The sequence below is a fragment of the Onychomys torridus genome, chromosome 12, assembly GCF_903995425.1.
Source record: "Onychomys torridus chromosome 12, mOncTor1.1, whole genome shotgun sequence".
NCBI classification, from domain to species: domain Eukaryota; kingdom Metazoa; phylum Chordata; class Mammalia; order Rodentia; family Cricetidae; genus Onychomys; species Onychomys torridus.
In genome coordinates, this window is record NC_050454.1 from 21,116,394 (window position 1) to 21,124,055 (window position 7,662).

At 38.2% G+C, this 7,662-nt stretch overlaps 1 non-coding gene across 1 annotated transcript; it reads left to right on the forward strand.

The window, feature by feature from the left end:
- The first annotated feature begins 6,434 nt into the window (after nucleotides 1-6,434).
- Nucleotides 6,435-6,507, forward strand: Trnak-cuu. Its single transcript has one exon. It is a non-coding gene; the product is annotated as a tRNA-Lys (tRNA).
- The last annotated feature ends 1,155 nt before the right edge of the window (nucleotides 6,508-7,662 follow it).

Here is a 7,662-nt window from a genome sequence, read left to right on the forward strand (position 1 = left end):
ATCAGTATGTGATCGTGGAAGCACCTTTGAGTCGGGAAATGGAGTAGTCTACTCTCTTCCTTTCCAGTGTCGCAGAGACACTGGAACTATGAGAACTGAGTGAACTGCTACAGAGGAAAGCTTGGCAGCTTCTTTCTCAGATGTCCACTGTGTGTTTGAGGAAGCCATGATCCTCTTCACTGTGCGGCTTCTTTCTAAGTTGTTAGAAAGGCACATCTCTGAAAACACATCATGTTTACAAGCAAATTTCAAAACAAAGAAGGAGAAAATAACTTGTACATAAAATATAGTGCTTGTATTAGAATTACCTTTCATGTTAAAGTTCATGTTTTTAGAAGAGTTCACATTTTAGTAGACAAGTAAGAAACAGAAAGTTATTCTAGCCTAGATGGGGTGTTATCTCAAGGTTACAATCAGAATATTTGGTTATCATCACCTTTCTGGCCATTCTCTCACAACATGGCAGCTATGAAGTGGCTTGGCACACGGCCATTCACATTTCTTCATTTGAATTCCCTTTTACAGTGTGTCCTCTTCTTGCCATCCTTGGTTCTATACACTTGCTGCCACCATGTGTGCAAATTGTAGTAACCAACCCATTTCTGAAAAGCTGAGAATCTTTAAATGGATCCCCATAAAGAATTCAGGATAGATCTTCTTTCATTTTGCTTTTGTGGAAGAGTCCATCAAAAGGTTATGTGACCAGAGGTGGAGAAATGGCTCAAAAGTTAGAGGAATGCACTGCTCCTTTAGAGGACTCGAGTTTGAGTCTAAGCACCAACATGAAGAGTCAGAACCATCAGCAGCTCCAACTCCCTTGGCAGGCCTCTGTGACTACCTGCACTCATGTGCACACGCTTACACACAGACATGTGCATGCATAATTTAAAATAAAAATAACTTACAAAGGAAAATATTATATGGTCATCTGAAAATATCATTTGGAAAAGTATTTTAAAGTGAGAGTTGTGAAATGTGTACTACTGAAGAGAAACTGGCTCCTTAGGCATAATTTTAAATACAGAATGATTTTTTAACATGTCCCCATTTTCTTTCATCTCCTCATAGACGAAGACTTTCTCCATGAAGCACTGTCACATTCATCCACATTTCAGGACACTTCACCTGTACATAAGTTGAACATCCCATCTTCCTACCACTGACAGAATAATTTTCCAAGTCTTCAATTTTGAGTAATTAGGATTCATGTTTCCTTGCAGATCAAAAAGACTTTGGTGCTTTTTTGTCTAACTGGACAATCTAGGTACCAGGGCTTCATTTTGTTGTTGTTGTTGTTTTTAATTGTCAGGATGTCATAGGCCATCTGTAAATATATGTCTATGGCTTTGTTTTCTTTTGTTTGAGCATCTCGTGGTTAATTACTGTATCACAAGCATAGAAGCATGTCCACAGAGATATACATTCTGTTTCCTCAAGAAAGGAACACTAATTATCAGAGGCAGACATTCCTAAAGTGCTCTAAAAGAAACAATTCCTCTAGCCAAATGCAGCCCACAGACATATTTTATTTGGCCCATAGGGTTTTTGTTTTTAAGAAATTGAGCCAACATGAAACATTAACACATTTCATGTGAAAATTCATATTTTTGGTAAAAAAAACATAGTAGATATCCTTCTGGATCTATTATGTTACATTGCAAAAATGTGACTAATCTAAAGAGAAGACACATCCTTTGCAGTAGGTCTGGGATTTCCCTGGGACACAGTATCCACTGGTCTCTATTGTTCTAGTCAGTCACCAATGCATTGTTCTTACTCTTAATTTGTCTTATTTGTCCTTCATAGAATGATCGAAATTCATAACAGCAAAGCACATGAAAATATGAGCAAATGGTTTCAGTTACTTCTAGGCTCACTCATTACAGTTCATATTGTTATTTGGCATGTTCTAGTTCACAATATGCCCATGGAGATAAAAAAACCATAGATAATCAAGCAAAACTTTGAAAATTTATCTAATCAAACTGGCCATTATAAACTAGGGGTGGGAGTGTAGGAAAATATATTTCTGCTTAGATGATTGGCACTAATATCAATATTAACTTTTCATGTATCAAGATAAGAACAAAGTATAATTATGTCTCATTATTAACTTCCAATGTCCTTGAACTATACACATAAGTAAGTAACCACAGAGAAGCTATGAAAATGGAATGGTATTCTTAAAGACAGAGAAAAAGAAGGGAAATAGATATATTTTATTATTGGAAAGTAATAGCTACCAGTTTGTGTTTGAATTGGAAAGAACCAGTACATATGAGAGACAGAGAATGGTTCCTACCAACTTTTAAACTCCTATTTACCATAAACATGTGAAGAAACCAAAGAACACTGATCCTGAATGGCTGGAGAATTATATACTGTTAGACAACCACAAGGCTGGAATCCCAGAGCATCAGCCAAGATGCTTTTGCCTTAATGCCTAGAAACCATTTCAGAAATTGGAATTGGATTTGGTCCTTTATGTTCTCACTCTGCAATATATGCTTATATTGTTTTGTAATAAATCCTAAGCTGGTCAATGCAGTGCGTATAATCATGTCATGGGCAAAGGATAATCTAATTAACATTATTTTCATTTCTATAGAATGCTTCACCTCCTCACCTCCAGAGCACAAGACTTTATGAAATGTGTTTAATTCATCATTCTTTTCTCCAAGCCAACAGAGTAGAGAAAACAGATCCCCAGTAGTGAATATAGACCTCTAACTTATATTTAGCCTCTGTCTGATGGTTAATTTGAGTACCATGACCAAGAAATTTAATCTTCCTGAACCTCAGCTTTCCTCACAGAATAAAGATAATGTGACCCAATTGGGGAATCATTTATTTGTTCTTTGGACAAGTTTCAGTGAAACTCCTCTTATGTGCTATGCGTAGTTCTCCATGGTAACTGAGAAAACCACATTTTCCTTTATCCAAGGAAAGATAGCTGTACAATTAAGTGAATAAATATCTCCAGTGGCTTCTAATACAGAAGACATGCTTTTTTTTTTTCATTGTTCATTGTAGACTTTAATTCTTTTCTAAACTGGGTCTTAGATTCAGGGAGAGGAGGCTAAGGAGAAGGCTCAGTGGGTAAAGTACTTGTCGCACAGGGATGAAGATTGGTGTACACATCTCTAGCACCTACAAAAAAGCTAGGCAGTTTGGTAGCCAGCCAATAACCACAGCACTGGGGTGGTAAAGACTGGAATAGCTGTGGCAAAATGGCTTGGCTAGCTATACTAGCTAAAGTAATGAACTAATTTAAAAAAAAAAACCAAAAAACCTGCCTCAGCAAATAGAGAGGAATCAAAAAGCACATCAGTCTTTCTTCACACACATGCACACACTTATGGATGCATACCCATACTCATATGCACCCACTCACGTGTAAATATGCATACTCACATTTACACATGCAAAAAAAAAAATTCAGGAGAATATTTGTTGCAAGTGTCAGCATAAGATATCAAATGCACATAAACTGTTGAAAAGAGAGAACTATGGTGTTTTAAAAGTAATTATTGCATTTAGGAAATATTATTTTTCATATCTGCAACCAGAATGCTTTAATTTTTATATATTTTAAAAAGAGTCAGTATCCAAGTTCCCTTCATTACATACTTTCCGAAGACAAACATCACCATTCTTTGTAAAACAAAGCAGCCAGTTCTGAATTATGTGTATATTGGAGGTTTTTGGTTTTGGTTTTGGTTTTTTGTTTGTTTTTTGTTTGTTTGTTTGTTTTTTTGTTTTTGTTTTTTGTTTTTGTTTTTTTTTGACTCTTGGAACAAAAGCCAAACATTTTTCCTTGTCTTTGCTTTCTCACTTAAAGAGGAGTAGCACTTCCTAAGCTTCTACTTCCTGGCAGTGGAGGTGATTAATTAAGAAAAGTTTTAGCATCTTCTTTTGATCATCAGCTCTGAAGAGGAGAAGAAAATTTAAGCAGAATTTAGGCTGCTATAAAAAGACCTTGAAGGCATTCATGAAGATTGCCAAAAGAATCATTTGTTTTTCTTTTTTCTCCCAAAAGGAAGATCTGGTGGTAGTTCGGGGATATGATTTGATGAGACCAACACCACTCAGTCTCTTGAATATATCATTTCCTTTATTTCTTATAGCGTAAAAACTCAGTAGTAGGAAATATCAATAATGGAAAAGTAGCAAAATGATCATAAAAACAGTTTCTGATTGTACATGCTTTTCCCTTGTTTTTATAGAGAGCCCTTGCTTTCTTGCTGAATTATAGCTGGCATTTCCCAAAAGCTACTCTTAAGTGATACTGAAAGTGTTCACAAGTTGTGTGACTGCAACAGGAAGTCTAGTTCCTTCTGGTATTGTGTAGCTCTCTTTGATCTGGTGACACTTCCCTAAGATGGGCATCATGGTGTCATGAAGAGGATATTGGAGAAAGTCAGCATATGTATTTTTTAGGCCTGCTACTCACAGTGGCCTGAATTGGAGGAATCACTCCACACTTCATGGCTTTGGTTTTTTCACTTATAAAATGGGTTGAGGTTGAAATCTATGACAGTTCTAAAACTCAGGATTCTCAAAGTGTATGTGTGTGTGTGTGTGTGTGTGTGTGTGTGTGTGTGTGAGAGAGAGAGAGAGAGAGAGAGAGAGAGAGAGAGAGAGAGAGAGAGAGAGAGAGACTATTGCAGACTTTTGTAATACTGGAAATCTTCTGATGGATCACATGGGAATGACTCTACTCTGCCCTTGCCCTGCTAGCATGCTGCCCAATTCCTGGCAACTGTTTTCTCTCTCTTTCCTTTTCTTCTCTCTATGACAGCAGCTGTTTACTAACCTGCTGTACACATTTCTCAGTAGCACTGTATTGTCTTTTATAGTCTTAGAATACTCCATAGCTTTAAGATTAGATAAGTTAAATTTTATGGGAGGAGGATACAGACTTTTACAGAATTCAAGCTTTTTGAGAAGCTTGTTGCCTAAGGATGACTAATAAATATGGTATTTAATGAATGAAAAGCCACATAGATGTATGACATATGGTAGGAGTTTTGCAAGTTACATCATATTTAGTGCACATCTCAGCCTTCTAATGCAGGTTTCTGGAAAATATGGTCTCTTCCCCAATCCCCTTGATGTCTTTGAAAACTGGAAGTGTACTTTAAAAGAGTCTCCCCTAATGCATCTGTTCTCCAAATGAGTCATTTCCACCTCCTCCTTTCTTTATACTCTTCTGTAGATCTTGACTTTCTCTTAGTTTATTTTTGTTTCTCCATTTTCTCTCATTCCTTCTTTTGGCTTTGTTCCTTTTCCATTCACAGAATTGGCATCCTTTAACATCCTTATTATCCAGCCCACCTTGCTTGTGGCCATGGGTAAACTATATTCTCTGGCTCCGAAGAAAGCTTAGCAGTGTGCAGAACACCCTACCTGAGGCGAGGCAAGGATTTAATGCATTTTCTCAATCTTCCTCCCTGATGTCCCACCTCTGTTTTCCCTCATATCAAAGGACTAAGTCCGGCAATCTTCCTTCCTTTTCATCCTGATCTTTTTCCTACCTTGTTTGATTTTGTTTTGCTCTCTGGCAGCTTGTGGAAGGCTGAGAACCAGCAGTGTGTGATGAGGACGCCTGATAATATAAAAGCAGGGAATTAACAAGGGGGAGTGGTAAGAGCCGAAGAAACTTGTTGCCTTTCTGTAAACCACTGGTGCTTTTCTATCGAAATAATTTACTTGATTTCCCCCTGACAAATACACCATTACCTGTAGTTTCATTCCCTTTCTCTTTCTTTCTGGTAATTAGTTGTCATTGTTCATGCTTTCTCTTACATCCTTGTATTTCCCCTTTGGCCATCTTGTTCTTCTTCTATTAGGAACTGTATGTGTTCTACTCTTTTTCATAAACTGTTGCTAGTTATCTGTCCTAGTAAAACAGAAAGTGTATGTCTTTCAAAGGATAAGGTCTCCTTTTCATGTTCACAGTTTACACTCCTGGAACCAACCTTGTGATGTATACATTTTTTTTTTTTGTCATTCCCATTTCACAGCAGAAAATATCAAGCCCAACAGAACAGTGTGATATTATGATTCCCAATAATGTATCTTTTATGCACAGTTGCACTGTCTCCTTGTCCTCATTGGTGGGTTTCAGTTCTTATAGCTGAATCTTTTTAGTTAGAGTTTTCCTGCCTGACCCAGTCAGGACAAATCTCTCTTACCCGCCAGTCCCACAGTTGCTCAGACCCAACCAAGAAAACACACAAAAACTTATATTGCTTACAAACTGTATGGCCGTGGCAGGATGCTTGTTATCTACCTTTTCTATCTTAAATTAACCCATTTTTGTTAGTCTATACTTTGCCACATGGCTTGTGGCTTACCAGTGTCTCTACATGTTGCTTTTCATGGCAGCAGCTGGCGGTGTCTCTCTCCAGCCTTCTACTTCCAATGCACCAGCCCGGCTAGCTCAGTCGGTAGAGCATGAGACTCTTAATCTCAGGGTCGTGGGTTCGTGCCCCACGTTGGGTGCCAGATATTGGTGAAATTATTAAGGCCACTCCACGTAGTTAAAAGGGAGGTTTATTTTGTGGGGTAACTTACAAATGAAGGGGTATGTTGCAGGGTCTGGCAAAGGTATAGCGCAGTCCGGCAGTGTTCTCTGGAGAACTCTGCTCGGTCTACCTCCTGCGTCCAGGGTCCCCGAACCAAGAGAGCGCCTCGGTCTTCCGCTCCCTCCTCTGCCCCGCCTTGTGGGCGTGATCATTACTGAAGCCTCAATGGGGGTTGGAACTTCCAGGCCAATGGTGGGATGGCTATCCACTACAAATCTATGATTTCATTTTTAGTTATATACCATCTATGGCTATTCTAAACTTCATATATTCTTTCATATACATTAGTTGATTCAGGCCAATATATTATTGGACATGTGGACATGGAGTGGCTTACACTTGTCTGATTCTCATTGAGTTTCTGAACACTATTGTCACACATATTCTAGCTAGACTCTTGATGGACTTAGTTAAAAAAAAAAGTTTCAACAAATTTCATTATGGTTTCTATGTCTAAAAAGTCAGGAAGGTGATGATACCATCATCAGAACTCCTGTGGTCTACAGGTATGGCCATCTCTAGTTTCTGAATGTGAACTAAGCCATCTCTCAGCATTTACACTATTTATGCAAGAGAAAATAGAACTTTAGAGACTAGAGTCAAATGCTCATCACTTTACAAAACTGTGTAGGCTCAGTGTTGTCCTGTAATGCCACACTGCCTTCCGTGCAGTATGATAGATTTTCATAATTCTTTACCCTGGTTTTAATCTCTGCATTTCTCTAGAAAGAAAAGTGTGTGTTTGGATATTCTCCTCCTAGTAGGAAGAGTATCTCTTGAGGGAGGAAGTAGGTTTAAAAACTGGATTCTCTTCCTCATCTTTTCCCCTACTCCTTATCTTTTCCCTGTCTTTCTAGTGGGAAAGAGTATGGCTTTTATGCTAACGATATGCAGGAAATGTTTCTTCCTTGACTGAAGAAATATTTAGACAGCAGCAGAGACAGAGTGGAATTGCCACCCACACCAGACCTTCTGGTCTGATTCAGTTTCCACATGGAGACAATTGAAGCATGAAGGGTGTTTTTGAAGTTTTTCCATTAGTTTTAATAATCAGTACTTCCTCTCTCTCTCT